Here is a 17,323-nt window from a genome sequence, read left to right as displayed (position 1 = left end):
ACTAAGGAAAGGAATAATTTATATATGTTAATGGCAATAAAAAATTCATCCTTGTGATTCTGCTGCCTGAGCAGCGTATGTAAGCAGCACACAGCTTAAAGATGATGCTGATGAAAATAGAGGAAGATAGGAATAATTTAACTGCCACTTTCAAAGCAATATATAAAATACAAAAGGAAGTTTTGTTTCTGGTTTTGCTTGAGAACACTTCCTTGCAGGGAGACGTAGGATGCTATGGAAATACAAACATGAAAGAGAACTTGCTCTTTATATTGATTGTTCTTCCTTGGAGAGAGTGATCTTCAAATTGTTCTGATGTTCCATCACACTTCATAGGTCTCCCTTTCTTTTGCCTTATAGTAGTACTAATAACAGTGAAGATAAATGCAAGTATTACTTAGAATATTTTTAATCATGCAAGTAGGAAATAATACTTCATCAGACCAGGATTTGAAGTGTTGTCAGTCAGTGCTGGTTAGTGCAGGCTGGACAATTCATGAGCCAAATTCAGACGTACAGTCTGAACATGCTAATTTGAGTATCAGACAACTTCTATCACATCACATCTTATGTGCCTGGACCATGTACTTTTATGTTGAGGTATAAAAAAATAACATTCCTTCTCTCTTAGCCTGTAGGTTTAGCTGAACTTTTAAATTTGCCTCATAAATCTTTAATGACTAAAAGTACCTTCAATTTCATGTTCTTCAACCTCTAGCACACAAAAAAAAAAGGAAAAAAAAAAAATCAGATCAGAAAATAAAACAAAACTTGTGAAAATATTTTCATCTTAATCTCTGCAATGTTTTCAGGGCTTTTTCATTAAATACTATTGTTGCTCTTACTCCTTTCAGTTAAACAATATGCTAGACTCATTGGTCTGTGACTGTATTGGTAAGTGAGACGTTCTGCAGCTTTGTGGAATATTTACCTCCCTTCATATCACTGACTCTACTGAAACTGCTTTGTATGCTGACAAATAAAAGACTAGAAGTTTTATGTAAATGACCAAACATGCTGCCCTAGAAGTTCAGGGAAACCAGTATTTGAAAGACAGAATTAATTTCTGAAAGGATGTTTTGCAGTTGCTGCTGAAGTTTAACAGCGAATGCATGCACTATGTAGGTATTGAAACAGTCTGCACTATGCAAAATATTGGCAAATGCTGTTTTCATAATATTTGGTGCTATTTCTTAAATACCAAATGTAATGTCTGCCAATTTCCTTTGAGCAGACTGTACTTTTTTCCAGAACGCCTACATTATCTTATTCAGTGTCTGGAATCTGGCTTTCTGTGAATTAACAGGGGAATCCACTTTCAAAACTTTTTGGTTTGAAGCAGAAATTTCCAATGATATTGCTCTTATGGCAAGAGAGCAAGTAAGTCGAGAATATTCTGTGTAACACCCAGTTTCTTGGAAGCTTTCCCATGTGTGGGGCATAAAGGCATGCCTATTTTCATGGAAGAAAAAAAAATCCCCTTTTCCTTTTCATGTTTATAGAACTTAAGTAGGCACTTTATTTTTTTATTTTATTTTTTTTCCTACAGAGCTGTATATATCAATGACTTGTTTCTTTGCAAGATACAACAAAAAGCTGCTAATGATTATTTCAGGATGTACCTTACAAAGCCAAAAATGGATCACCCATCATCTGTCCTTGGAAGGTTGTTTGGTCTCCGGCGTGTCATAACTCTAAGTTTATTACAGGCTGTTTATGCTTTTGGATAAAATTGTTCCTGAGGTGGTTAAGAACCATGATTTATATTAGTAGGCCTTTTTCTTTCGCTTCAGGAAGAGGGTTGGAGTTAAGAGGCTCAGCAGCTACAGGAAAAAAATCACTTTTTCTCTTTACTACCTAGTTGAAGACAAACCTGTGTGCTTTTGAAGAAGAGAATCCTTATGTCTTCTGTTCTGCATGATGGCAGCAAGTCGGGACTTCTTTTTCCTGGCGCAGATCCCCATGTTGTGTCAGTTGTGAGCGTGGCTGCAGTGGCCAGGTGAGTCCTGGCCCCTTGCTCTAGCCATCCGCAGTCCGGGGCAGTTGCAGAGGGCACTGCTTCAGCTGAGGCGTGCTCAGCAGGGTGAGGAGGTGCAAAGAAGGCTGCTGAAGACAGGCCTTTAAAGTATTTCACAAAACAGATATTAAGGACAAGTGTTGCAGAACACATGTATTTTGCTTAATGAATGTGTGAAATTATTTGGAAAGAAAATGTGAAATTAATTCTTCCAGTGTTTGCTGATTTCCAGTTTTGTTCTCCCCTTCTGACTGCATCTTCCTCTTATTTGTATGCTACTTCATTCTTCTGTAAATGAACAGCTTCTTGTTCCTGCTTAATCCTTTAACAATGCTGTGCTCCTCATTGGGGCACATCCTCCTCTTTTCTGAGAGCACCTATAGTAAGCCAGAAAATAGTACTCTGACCATGCAGAGTAAGTTCTGAGGCTAGGAACAAGTCAAACAGAAGCCCACAAAAGGTAAAATTTAGTATGTAGTGGCTTTTTCTGAGAAAGAGTTTTTGGTATCTAAAATTACTAGGTAAACTTAGTGGAAATTTTCAACTTTATTGGCTCAAAACTTGGAATAATCCCTTCTGTTTTCTGTAAGGCAACTCCAGGCTGGGGCTTCTGAGAGAAGCTGTTCTCTTGTCTGTCAGACAAGAACAAGAGGGACATGCAAAGTGGAGAAAGGCGGAGTATAATGGGAATAGAATAAGGTCATTGTTGGCTTAGCATACTGTGTTCAGTACTCATGTCCTACATTGTGGGATGGTAAAATTACATCTTTGATTTGCTTTCTCAAATCTGTGAAAAGCATTTTATGGGAGTTTGGGGAAAAAATTACTTAGTGCTGCTTTATAGCTTTGCGAAACAGTTATTCACTTATTTAAAGGTTACTTAGAAGTTATAAAAAGATATTACAAAATAGCATAGATAGGAAATAGGTGCCCTGGTCCCTATCATTGCTTTCCTGAAGAGGAAACATGATTCAAAGAAACCCAGTTACAATCTTCTCAGGGTACTTGCATACTAGTTTTCTTTGCTAGCATCAGGTGAGTGTTCCATTGATCATAATGAACAAGAGCAGGGAGTGCACTTCAAGAATATCCAACACTGCTTTGTCAGAACTTGGAAGATCTGAACCAGATTTCCATCTTGCGCACAATTTTCTATGTTTCCAGTAGTCTTATGTAGTCTCACATTTCTATTTCAAAATGTCAATCTGATCTGACTTTAAGGTATTTTTACAATGAATTTACATGCTTGAGAGATGATTTTTCACACTTTTACAAAAGAAATTATTGACTGCCAAGTTCTAAGTTGATACTTTATCTTTTTTTGATCATTTTCTTTAACAGATGTTGTAGTCTGACATTACAATTTCTTTTAGTTTTTCTTCAACACCATTTCTTGAGCCAGGCAGTGTCTGCTTTTTGCGGTTGTTATACAAGTCAGAATAGCAAATGGAAGAGCACAGAAACCGAGACCTCTAATCCCCAGTATGACGGGTCTGGCTTTAGGCAAGTCACTTAAATTCTGTCTCAGGTTCCCATAAAATGGGATAACTTCTCTTGCTCATCAGGATATTGTATACATTGATTTATACTTGTAAGATTTTGCAGAATGCTTCATATGACTCCATTTTACTTATCTTCCCTTTCCACTCCTCATCCCCTTGCTGATTTCGGGTTCCACATTGGCCAAAATAGATGTGATGGAGGGAAGGAAATGATTCTCATTACTATACAGGAAGAGAACTAAAAATGAATTTAAGTATAAAATTACCACTTAGAGCAATATTGTCACATGACTAGAAGTATGCAAATGGAGAATACGTGCACATTGCCAAGTCATAAAATGGTCCTTGGCAATTTTCTTATCTCTTGTCCAGAATCTGATATGTAAATGATACTTTTTGAAATTTGTCAGACATTGAAGAAGATATGAGAGCAGCAGGTTCAGAAGTTGCAGAACACTTTCATAATTATTTTTTTTCTTTTTCTAGCCAGTAGACTTTGTGGCTTCTATAATGCAACTTAATCTCTGTTCTGGAACAAGCCCAGTGCTGTAGTGGTTCTGTTTATGTGGCTCTTTCTGTATGTGAAAAGAACAGGTGGAGTGTGTTGTAGACATGATGTAGAATGTCTGTTCAGTGACAGGTTTTAAGCACGTGATAGAATTTTCACTGTGGTTTTCCTAAACCTAAATTATCAGGCCCTGTATTTATGAATATTGAACTCAGCATAAATTCTAGATGGGCTGGGAAGTGATTTAATTACCTTTTAGCAGCCAGAGTGATATTGAGCACTGGTGGCACAGTAGACAGCTATAGCTGCAGAATCAGTGGCAGCCAAATCCTGATAACCCTCTGGTGTAGACAGAGCAAAAACCATCAGAACCTCCCAGATCCCATAAACTAATCACATGAAATAACACATCTGTAGGGAAATCTGTTTATATTGGAAATACTCAAGTCAAAACCTGCTGAGCAGTGTATGTGATTTGAATTGAATGGATGCAACTCCATCAGTGAAACTTTGAAATGCAGACTAAGAAGAAGCCTTAATCTAACCATTAGTTTTCAGAAGGTGTTCCCTGCGTGTATATTTTAAATGCTAATTCTAATCGGTGTAAGAGATGTCTAAACTAGTCATGGAGCTCCAGTCCTCCTGAGAGCAATAGGATTTACAGTATAGCCTGCTGTCTGATGAGCTCCTCAGCAGTCATACAAAGAGATGCTTAAATGAGAAAGCATTGTATTTTGGCAGCTTGTTACTTTGTAAACGTTTCCAGCTGTTTCTTTGATTTTTTTTTTTTTTTTTTTTTTTTTTTAATACTAAAGATTGTAATTTTCTAAGTATTTGGGCATTTGTAGTTAGAGAAATCTTGTGTTTGCTTGTGCTGCTGTATGTTGAGGGCTCTGTAATGTAACCCCGGTCAGATAAAAGTAAGAAAACCTGGGAGTGGGAATAGGAAAGGAGTGCAAGGGAAATAACAAAGCATTTGTGCACCATTACACCATATTGGAGACAGCGGTGTGTGTTACCATGGAACAGGAAAATGCATTGTTTGCTGTGACATACGTGTGTGAAGAAAGCATTCCCTTCATCAGCCTGTAGTGCTGTCAGTGGTCTGTAGGGACTAGGGGGGCGATATTCAGTCCCTGTCAAAGTGCTCAAGACAATCCTTTGCACTGAACACTGTGCTTTGTCCATTCAAAGATTCCTAAAGGGACCTTGACAACTTTAAATATCAGTGGTGCCAAGGCAGGTGTAAGGTGTGACAATAGTTATATCTCTTAGGTGTCATTTGAGCCAGCTAACAAATCAGCCACCGTAGTTCTGCTGAGTAAGATTTCCAGTGACATCTAATGGTGGGATAAGAACTTTCTATATGTATCTTGAATAAAATTTTGTTAATTTTTGTTGGTTATCTGTTTCTGACAAAATTAACTTTTTCCTTTTTGATCTACTTCTAAGATCTCTGGCAGAAAAAAACAGAATTTGATTATTACCTTATAAAATATTTGTCTAATCTGAAGTATTTTGAATTGTGTGGGTTTTTTGTTTGGGTTTTTTTTGGTTTTTGTTTATTTTCCTCAAGCAGGCATACTGTAACAGTGCCCAGAAACAAAATAGACTAAGTATTTATAGTGTTTATTCTTTCTTCCAATACATAACAAGTTTCTGAACACCAATTCGTAATGCTAATTTAAGCATGTGTAGTCATGGTCAAATTAATTCTGAACAAACCCCTTTAAACTTTGGTAGCAGTATAACCACACTATTTTTATGCGACAGATAAACTGGTATGGTTGAGAGTTGGCTCAAAAATGTGATACGGTACGTCTTGTAAGCTCTGATTAACAGATGGACTTGACTATGTTATAATATGGTAAAGCAGTGCAGATTATAGACTGTAAACTAAACCTGATCTGTGGCATTTTAGCTGTGAGAAAGATGCACAAGTCTCAGGTGTCATATTAGAGTCCTCCGTGCTATTTATCCAGTTCAGAATAGTCTTATTTGCCCAGGCATGATTGTGCAGTGGGACCTTAAGCTACAGTGGCATTCATAGAATCACAGAATAGTTTGAGTTGAAAGGGATCTTTAAAGGTCATGTAGTCCAAGCTCCTTAAGCTCATGTTGTAGGAAATGGGAAACTGGAAATGTGTAGTTTAATTTAGAGCTAGAATTTACTGCTGTGTGACTATAGCCCTTCTGATGATACCTAAAATCAGCAATCTGTGTGTGTTTTTTTTCAGGTAAGGGCTATTGTGATTTAAATACCAGGCAGATTTCTGGAGATTTGCTCAGCTGACTTGCAATTGCTTGTTAGGAGAAGGCAGAGAAAAAAAAAGAAAAAAAAAAAAAAGGACAGAATGATGAATTACTCAAAATGTAGACCTGAATAAAAATTTAAAGAGTATGCTGTGATTGAAGAAACTTTGGAGACAATATAGTTCAATTGAACTGAAAAGCATCATGAAATTGTGCCAGTGTTTCTTTGATTATTGGTGAGACTAATTTCAGAGGAAAAATCAGGTCAAATTTGAACAGGGCTAGTTGTTTCAATGAAACACTTAGACTAGTTTTTGTTTTGATCTTTGTGTGCAAATACACTGGATGAGCAGAAAAAGGCATGTTTCAGTCAAACTGAAATTCTAAAAATGAAACTTGTCTTCTACAACTTTAGTCATGTGTGGAACTTACAAGGAAGTAAAATTGAGTATTTTCAAGTGAAGAGAGCACCAGCTGGATGACTAGTAACATGACAAGGGTCCTACTGGGTCTATTTTGTCCAATACAGAGTTTCTGACAGCTGCCAAGGACACATGTTTGGAGAAGAGGCAGGATGAGGAAAGCACACAGTCATTTCCAGTTCTTCCAGAGGAAACATGGGCAGAATGCAGACACTTATGTTTCAGGAACTTTCCACTTTGTAGCTAGTCACGGCTTTGCAAGGGAGTAATAACAAGATTCTCTGGAATCTGAGTTTGGAAATTGGTTCAGAGGCGGATTGTTGGAGCAATTCTTGCCTAGTGGAGGCTTAGTGCACAGGCATATGTGTGAAATAAGTTTTCCACTTGCAAAGAATTACCCTCTTAGAGAGAAAAACATGAGAGAAATAACTTGAAGTTAGCACTACTTCAAAAATTCTTAGAGACAAAACTATTTCTTACAGGAAGCTTATTAGATGAATATGTTCTGCATTCTTTGTTAGGAAAGATGATGTGTGGTTGATTTGATTGAAAATAGACAATTTGAGAATATAATTTTTCCTTTATTCAGTCTGGGTGCAGAGTAGCCAGCAGCAAATGTTAGATATTTAAATTAGCAACATTAAAAGCTAACTGTGAGAAATTACCTAGAAATAAAACAATACAGGGAAAGCCTGAAGACTGTTAAAAACTAGTAGAAACTATGAGTTTTCTTTATTAACAAGCTTTCCTGAATCCACTACTATAAATACATGAACTTTGATTATCAGAACAACAGAACTAACTGGTTTGAATATTACACAAGTCCCAATTGGCATACAGTCCTTTCAGTCGCACATCATTTCATCAATTCAAATGTGTTAACTTTCTGCCATTTGTTATGTTCATATGCTCACATAACGGGCAAAATTTGGGGAAAGTTGATGCTTTCATTTAGCTGAAAATACAGACATGTCCATTTATTTCTAGTATCAGAATTGTACAGGTTCAGTTCTGTGCCAATAGACCATAAACATCTCTACTGTAGAGAAGTAGTTAAGTATTATTTTAATTGGCAGGACTACTTTGAGGTACTTCAGCTCACCTGCCTGCAACTGGGGGAACAATGAGAGTTCCCTCAGAATTATTAGTTGTTACAAAATAAAGCAATATTCATAACTCTTGCATTTAGTTAATCACCACCTGGTTTTAGTTTCCATGCTTTTAAAGAAGCCACTGGCTTACATTTATATGTTTCTTCCCTACTCCTCCATCATTATATGTTAGTTCTTACCAATTGATTATTAACACGTACAGATTATGTTAATTAAATTGAAATGATCCTATACTATCAATGTATCTGACAATCCTATAAAATTTGATTTCACAGCTAATCAATATGATTTTCTCTTTTTTTTATGTGGATGTTTACAGGCCTTCTCATCTATTGTTAAAACTAACTGCTTCTACATAGTCGAATCTGGGGCAGGAAACGCTATACTTTTTGTTCTGCATTTATCAATTACCTTTTTAACATTACTACTTTTCATCTTACTACCCTCTGCCTCCTCAAAATCCCATCAGGATGTACTCCAGCACATGGTTTTTCCAACTTACAAAACAGTTTGTGTCCAAACCCCATGATCCCCTCTCTGGGATACTGCAATATTAAACTGAATGTCATCTGAAGCTTTTATAAGGAGTTTCATTTCAAACATGCCTGTAAATAACGAACTGCAGTGGTTTGAAACTACATCCAAAGTACCCACCAAATACCGCAATATTTTTAGTTGAAAAGATGCAATTAGAGTGGAATTAATGCTGGTGCTGTCCTGGGAGGCCTGGGCAAGTGGCTCATGTCAACAAACCCACAGCAGTGCAGACAGGGGAATGTTTTTGCTTCATTAGCTGTGCTGAAAGGCAAGCTCAAGGCACAGAAAAGGGTCCCAGGAGAAAGGGAGGTTGTGTAGGAGATGGGTTTGTGTAGTAAGGTTGGCCACAGTTTGTACTCACTGTTAACCCTAATGCTGCAGTGAAACTATGCCTTTGTTTGTTTGTTTGTTCTGTATGACAGCTTTACTGCACCTGCAGTCCAGTACAGGTTGGGGTGTTTTCATGTCTCCCCTGATGGTTAAATTCCAGACTTGTTTATCTTGGAGTGTTTGAAAATGTTATTCAACAACTTGAAATCAGAAATACTGTGAGATTTTGAAAACGTTAACACACTTCACTTTGACAAAATTCTGGAGTTCTGGTTTGCTGCTATGAATTTATTTTAATTGGGTGTGATATGTTAAACACTTACTGTGTTACAGGAAAATAATTGAAAGTAGTGACAGGATTCCATTATTTTTAAAAATATAACTTTGTACCAATTAAACTTTCATCTTTTCATCATCTCCTGCATAGCACGCTGTGGGACCTCAGTGGCAGTGGGGATATTGTGATATTTGTCAGATATGCTGGCTGCAGCTATGTTATTAGTTAGGTCATACTAATGAAACTATTTTGGTTTTAAATAATTCTAAGAAATAGTGTAAAACTGTAACAACTGATAATTCCAAATGTTGACTTTGTAGTTCCAACTGAAAATTGTCCAGGAGTTATTATAGGTATATTTTTATCTGTTATGGAAAAGTTTAAAATTTTTTTTCCTCAGAGGAACAGCAATAGCTTTACTGATTTCTATGGAAAACAACTTTAGAGGATGGTTTTCCAGCTCTGAGACTGTATTTTTCAAAGAAAAATCGGTATAGCAAGTTGTACAGATACAGCTACTAGCACTATTGTTTCTCTGTGTTGTGCTGTAATTGCCCTCTCTTATATTCTGTATGATAGACTGTTATACAGTCTGAATATATGCGAAAGAGGGAGTACATGCTGAGTACTCATTTCTTCATAATTTTGAATAATTAGTGCTCATTTATTAAGCAGGCACTGCTGCAGCTGAAGCCCATGGGATGAGGAATGGGCTTTCATGGGTGATGGGTGAACGTTTAGTACTGTGAAATGAAAATGTTTAATTCACGTCTATTACTTTTCCATTTCCTTTCATAAGAACTAGTATGAGAAGAACTGGAAAGTTATTCAGTTTGGATTACCCACAATCAGATCTGATTTTTAGGGTTAATTAATTCAATTGCCCGCGGTTTTCCCATGCCTATTTTATTGACATTGACTGAAGAATACTGACACTCAGTTTCAATTATACATACAAGTTAATCAGCACAAGTGCTGTTAAGATCAGGCACTTTGTCTAGATGCAGAATACGTAATTACTCACTTGGATGTGATGTTAATCTTCTAATCTTTGCCCTTTCCAAAAATAGTATAAGGGAGGAAGAACTTTAAATTTTGAGTGAAAGACAATTCATGTGCTTTTTTTTTTCATTTTCCTGTTCTATATTTTTCCTTTCTCTTCAGATTCCAGGCCATTTCCTAAGTACTTTTATTCTTCTCTGCAACAACTGTCAAACTTGCCAAATTTTGATAGCTTGTATTATATAGTAAAAAATCTGTTAGTTCAGGCTCCTTGGGTTCTGTCATGTAGCCCCCTGTTCAGCTTCAGAGGGCAACTTATAAGCTTCACTTTCATGATGAAATTACTTCTAAAAACACAGAATGATTTGGCTGGTTTATATGTGCTCTGCTGCTTTTTTACGCTAATATTGATTATTCCATGAACTTTAATAACATAATTTGGCAATTCACTACATGCTCCGAAATACTGAAGTGTCAAGAATATGAAGCGAATGATTCTTATCAGTTACTCAGCTTTTCCATCTCAAATAAGTATGGAGCAAGTAATTTCTTTAAATGCGCAAATAGGATAAGTCTAGCGTTTTTTCTGAAGTTATGGGCAAATGAAACCTCCTATATCACATGCATTTCTTTTTCTGGGCCCCTCAGTTCAAGAAGGACAGGGAACTGCTGGAGAGGGTCCAGCGTACGGCAACGAAGATGATTAAGGGAGTGGAGCATCTCCCTTATGAAGAAAGGCTGAGGGAGCTGGGGCTCTTTAGTTTGGAGAAGAGGAGACTAAGGGGTGACCTTATTAATGTTTACAAATATGTAAAGGGTGAGTGCCATGAGGATGGAGCCAGGCTCTTCTCGGTGGCAAACAATGATAGGACAAGGGGTAATGGGATCAAGCTGGAACACAAGAGGTTCCGCTTAAATTTGAGAAAAAACTTCTTCTCAGTGAGGGTGACAGACAGTGGAACAGGCTGCCCAGGGGGGTTGTGGAGTCTCCTTCTCTGGAGACATTCAAAACCCGCCTGGACATGTTCCTGTGCGACCTCACCTAGGTGTTCCTGCTCCAGCAGGGGGATTGGACTAGATGATCTTTTGAGGTCCCTTCCAATCCCAAACATACTGTGATACTGTGTGATACTGTGATATAGCATTAGGCCGGTGTGACGGGTAACATTAAATTTAGTTTGCTGGCTTCCAAAAGCAGTCTGTTAACTTTAAAATGAGTAACATACTAATAAACTTCTTGTAAACTACACCAGCACTGTTTCAAAGCATCTTACAACGTGTTATTTTAAGAAAAGGTTAAGTTAATACAAGCAATTACTGTTTGTAGGATAGTTAGGTTGTTTGCTGATTGATAATCATATAACTGGGTTTCTAATTTACGTAACCATTGTAGTGAGCAGCATTTTATTGACTTTTGTTGTTTATGTTACTACTTCCCAGTTATTTTCATGAAACAAATCTTCTGACGCAGCTGTTCTATGCTTCATTGCTAGCATAGCAACTCTCGAATTGGCTTAAGTAGGTCAGGAAAATCTTGTCTGAGATCATGTTTTTATGAGAGAGACTATATATATATCTCCACACATTATATAGATATAGATGTATATATATTAGTCTGCATGTAACTTTGTCAATGGACTAATTTCAATGACACCGGAAAGTTTTGTCTGTTCAGATTGTTGTCCTCATCCTGACTGAAAGCTTACTCTAGAATCATTATCTTTGCATCATTTTAAACCTTACAGTTTCAGCACTGCAGCAGTATCATGTTGCAGATCTTAATAACAAACACTTGGAGCAAGTACAGATACTCAAGAAAGTACCTGTGTCAGTCATAATTATTTTATGCTGCAACATATATTGTTAAACTGTTAATAAAGAGATTCCTTCAGGTGTATTCAGATGTATTTTATTTGTTCCTTGACAATATTCCATACTTCAGTTTTTTACTAAAACCCCACCTCTAAATGTACCAACTGTGATGTAGCTTTACAAATGACCTCTTTCAATCATGACTTCATTTTATTCCTAGTTTAGTTTCACTTCATGTGGGAAAAATTGGATTTAAACTCTGAAAATGCTGCTGTCACTCTGTCACTACTCACTTGCCTTCAATTTAATGTTTTCAGGACAAGTGATCAGAATGTGCCTGTTTAAAGTGGCTTGTTTGGTGTCACAGTAAATCTGTTTCAGTATTCATCTGTATGATTCCCCAATCTTAAAATTGTTAATGCTATTTTATAATGCTTCCTTTTGTTGTGGTGGGTTTTTTTTAATCATGAGGTCCCTGGCATATAAAGAAGGTTGGTATCTCTACCCGTGTTCATAATGGCTGAAGTGCTTAGCTTGTTGTAAGACTTCGAATATTTCAAGGTGGAGCTCTTTTAGCACTTGTCCAGCTTGGTGCTCTGAACTGAAATGGACTGATATTGGTTACTGCACCCCTACTGAGAGAAGAATAGAGGGGCTGTGCATAAATGGAGTATTTTGTAAGAATATAGAAAAATCTTGTAAAAAAAATTTCTAGTCAAATGGAGGTTTGAAGACAAAATGCAAACAGATGTCTATGGTGAACCTTAACTGTCATGAGAAATACAGGAAATGCATCATTAAACTAAGAAGAGATGAGCTGTGCAAAACTGAAATCCGTACAAAGCACTCTACAGTAACAAACACAACAGAGAAGTAATAGGCATGTAGTCTGACCCTCAGAGGTGCTCAGCACTCCCATCAGTCACTCCAAGTCTGCAGCTTCTTGGCATATTTCAAACTGAAGCCACCAGAGGCAGTAGAAAATGGGCACATTTTGGTAGAAGGGCTGAGGCTCAACTTTAAAAAAATCGAAGAAACTAAATATAGTAACTGGTGAGGTGCTCTGCTATCTGCTGCATGCAAAAATGCCTGGCACATTGCTGTATGAGAACTGCAAATGTGTGCTTTCAGTGCTAACAAACTTGCCAAAGTTTACCACATACAGCAATGGCACTTGATGAATTGGCAATGAAGGTGATCTTCCCTCAATTATAGGAAAAGCAAAATTAGAATCTTTAGAAACAAGCTAAGGCAAACTAAATGAAAGCAAAAGCAATACAATCTTCATGGTTAAAGAAGAAAATTTAGAAAACAGCAAATGGCATGGGTGCATTGCTAGATTTTTCTTACTTGTGTAAAAATTGTGTTTTCACTGCCAAATCAACATTAGGGCATTGTTGGTCACAATAAAACCAAGAAGTGTAGTCAAAATTAATTATTTTTATATCACTGCATAATAAAAAAATTAAGAAATGTATTTTATGTGCAAGGAAAATATTAATTTCACCCCTATTGTCTCAAGACTGATCATCCCATTCTTTCTCATTTCTTGGAACAATGAGGGGAGAAGGAAAAAAACACCACCAAAAAACAACAAAGACAAGACTTCTTTGATATCAAAGATAAATGAGTTAAGATGAATGAATACAAGTTCTAATTCATGTATCTGCTGTAGATTATTCTACAGAAAACACTTTTTAATCAGAAGCGCAAATAGCCGTACTTTCACGGGGGATTTTGCTATCCTTATACAGGTGAACTGAGTTTAAGCCAAAAGATTATTTAGACCTTACTCCTGTGAGGGACTTCATAACTTTCTGCAATATTAATGTAAAGGTCCTTACTACATTGTCACATGCAGTCGCTTACAGGGATCCAACAGGTGGGAGACTTGGCAAGTACCTTGATGTTTCTATGCACTGGGCTGCTTCTGGGGGTGTTCTGTAAAAGACAAACTGAAGTCTTCTGATTGCAGAAAAAGTGATTATAGGAAGACAAAGAGAGCACACTGGGCTTGATAACAGAGATGAAGGCATTTATTTTTTTAGTCAGCTTGATCCGGTAATGGAAATGTTAATGTAATATTAATCAGTACAGTAGCTTCTGCTAATAGACCAGAAGTGTACCTCTGAGGAATGAATTTATTTTCTTAAAGCTGTCACTGATCTAATACTAAAGGTCTTTTAAAAACAGAAGAAAATAAGCAATAAGTTGGTTCCTTATGGAAAAAAAAAATTACATTGCCTTTCCCTGATAGGTGTCTTTTTGGTTTTGTTTTTGTTTTTTTTTTTTTTGTTTTGTTTTGTTTTGTTTTGTTTTGTTTTTTACAGTGGCTTCTCAGAAAACTTGGCTTTTATAAATGTGACAAATTACAATGACATTTAGTGCTGTTACATTGCTGGTTATTTATTGTTCCAGTACAGTAATTTCATCAAATATTCATTTTAATCACCATGGACTTATACAAAAAAAATCCCCAACCAAACCTAGAGGAAATAAATAGTGATGCATAGCACATGACCTATATTTTAATTCTCATGTATGCAGGCCCAAATTTGCACTTCAAATAATGTTTTAAGCTCTAATGGAATTGTTTAATTGCCCTAATGTATTAAGCTATTTTTCTGTGGCCATGTTTACTGATGTCATGTTTTGTGATATGTTGGAATGTCTAGCAAAATTAGAATGGCCAAAGAGTTCATTTCTATTAAAATCACTTTGTTTTGACAGGCCCGTAATCACTGTCTATTTGCACACAGCTATGACTCTACCTTAATGAAGTTAAACTTTTTAATCTTTGCAACTGGAACAAGCGATGCTTGTTAAATTTTTGGAAGGTAATATTAGCCAAAATGCATTTGGCTGATGACTGAATTTATTTTGAAGTCTGGCTTTTTCAGCTGAAGTGTTCTGATCAGCTAATACTGTAGTACTGTTTCAGTGAGGAAAAACACTAGCATGTTAAAAATTCTGTTATGGGTTTGCTTACGCCTAACTTAATCAACCTTTACGAAGTTAGTATTTTATATGAGTATACGTTCTATATTTTATATAGTATTTTACATGAAGACAGTTTTCAGCAAAAATCATCTTCATCTGTACACTTGGAATGTAAAGTCAGTTGGCAGAAACTCTGCCTTTGAAAAAGAAATGCGATTGATATTTGCAAGATACGTTTGAATTTAAATAGGATTAGACTTGACCATCTGCAGTTTTGCAGCCAGACTTCCTTCCTCCAGAGGGATTAAATATTTTATCAGGTTTGCCAATGTCATCCTATGGAAGTCGACTTGCATTTCCTGAAAATTCTTAACACCATTAAAACATCGCAGCATATCAATGTTATACCACATTGAGAAACATTAACTGCCGTTGTCCCTTTGGAGTTGCATGGTGCTGTATGTATTTATCACCGTATTTTACTTCTCTGCATACTTATTTTGTAGGCTAAACCTGTTTGTCCTGTGGGCATGTGTACTCTGCCAACAATGGTTTTAATGGAAGAACGGGACTTGTTTCTGTTTTAACACCTGGTCCCCTGTAAAAGATGGCCAACTTGGATCTGCCAGCCTGAACTGTTCATGGAACTATCTACTTCAGGCTGGTTTAAAGTCTATAAACAGCAGGTCTTTACTTCTGGTTCACTTTGACTGAAATAAAAACATTTTTTAGGATACTATTGCTGATATCTAGCCCAGAGAAGAGTGATGCTTGCAGTTAGTATGGATGGACACATTTTGCTTTTAGCTTTAGGAAGGATTCTCTGCAGAGCAAGTAGCAACTATTTGAAGTGTTTCCCTGAATGACTGACACAAAAAGGAAAATTGGGTAAAGCTGTGACTTACGTCAGTCACGTTTAGCACTCTCCACTGACATCAATGTGGAGTTATTCACAAATGTTAATGTCATAATCTCACTTTAAAACAAACATGCAGGTCGTGAGTCCATATAAACATTGAATGTTAACCACAGGTTTTTTTTATCAAAATATTATCTTGCATTAAAAAAAATTGTAGGCAAATAAGATGAGTTAAAAGCGTAACACTTTTAATGCACTCAAATTATTGCAACAGTTTATAGTACTGCTCCTGCAGAGATAAAATACAAAATAGAATTATTGTAACTAATGTCCTCATAAATTTGTATGACTAAGATTGTCCCCAACAGTAGGTATAATGAAAATATGTCCAAAAGTATGTAAAGACTTTCTTATTACTTCAGTGGACTAAGTATAGATTATGTATCTTTATTTTTCACTTGTTTTATATTGCTGCAGACAGTGTAAGGGGGCCCAGGAGAATAATATAACTTATGTGTGATGCCTTTTTTGGCCTGGGAAGATTAAGCGTGGAAGAAATACTATACAGTTTAGTTTTATCTATAGGGTAGTTTGGACAAATACTGTTGACTGTAAAATTATATTAAATGGCTTTTGAAACTGGAAGAGATCAGACAAGTTGGAAGAATGAGTTGCTGGTAGACATGTTGCATATCTAACTTGTGAATCTTGTCATAGTACATCTTTCATTTGCCTAGCTCTGTGATTCTTTTAAGTTCTTGGTTCCACAAAATAAGATCCTATTTGATATGAGTCCAGTAACTAGAAGGTTTATAACCAAGAACAAAAAAATAATGATGGATTTTATAGCTTCCGTGTATCGCTTGACTGAGTTGGTCTTCCTGTAACCTGGTAAAGTATAATTAAATGGATGGTTTTTCATTCTGTGTAGCACTGTTGCAGGTTATGAATATAATAGTGTTGTAGCTAACAATAAATGTACAGTATTTCAGGAAGAGGGGTGCACAAGAGAGTATTTAGTTGACCTGGTTGGTAGGATCAGGCTGTATAACTGAGAGAACTTATTTGTGACAATTTACTGGCTGCTCCATTTAATTGCGTTGGCAAACACCTGGTGCTGTGACTTTCAGAGAAGACATGCCAGAGTCAGGAAGCAATCGAAAGAAATCCCTCCATAGAACTATGCTGCATTACCTATCCAAATGCTCTGCCTGAATGCATAATAATTCATATTTAAAAATAAGCTATACAAGAAAAGAGCCACACGAAAATTTTCACTGTGCAACACTGGATGTTAAAAACTTGGCAGAAAACATAATTAGTATTTAAACTTTAGGTGGTCGTGACTGGAAATGGAGCAATTTCATATACTACTATTCTTTCTCTTTAGATTTGAAATACTACGTAGAAGGAGGATTTGATAGGCATGTACACTAAAACATATCTGATTTAAAATACTTGTGTGAATTTCTTTACAAACTGTTAAAATGTTCATGTCTAGCTGGGCTGCTCCAAAATGGAGCAGCCAGTGTACGATTGCTTATTGTATAGATGTTTTCAATTTTCATTCCTAGTGTTTGTCAAGTATATTGGTAATATCTAGAGATGTGATAATTACTATTCCAAAATCTTTAAATAACAAAATCATGACAGATGAAATTTTTTCTATTACAACTTCTTTGTGACTTCAGGATCAGTTATTAGCAAATAGAGCTGCATACATTTGGCACCATTTGGGTAAATGCTGAGCCT

The 17,323-nt window shown here is 36.4% G+C and overlaps 1 protein-coding gene across 1 annotated transcript in view; it reads left to right on the top strand.

The window, feature by feature from the left end:
* Positions 1 to 2,460: 2,460 nt before the first annotated feature.
* Positions 2,461 to 17,323, top strand: part of TFPI (tissue factor pathway inhibitor) — a 163,511-nt gene continuing 148,648 nt past the window's right edge. Inside the window, exon 1 of the mRNA XM_021290090.2 lies at positions 2,461 to 2,477. The gene's annotated coding sequence lies outside the window, so the exon portion shown is untranslated. The remainder of the gene's footprint in view (positions 2,478 to 17,323) is intronic.

The sequence above is a fragment of the Columba livia genome, chromosome 7 (genome assembly GCF_036013475.1).
Source record: "Columba livia isolate bColLiv1 breed racing homer chromosome 7, bColLiv1.pat.W.v2, whole genome shotgun sequence".
Taxonomy (NCBI): Eukaryota; Metazoa; Chordata; class Aves; order Columbiformes; family Columbidae; genus Columba; species Columba livia.
Note: the sequence above shows the minus strand (reverse complement) of the source record. Positions and strands in the feature narration are given on the sequence as shown.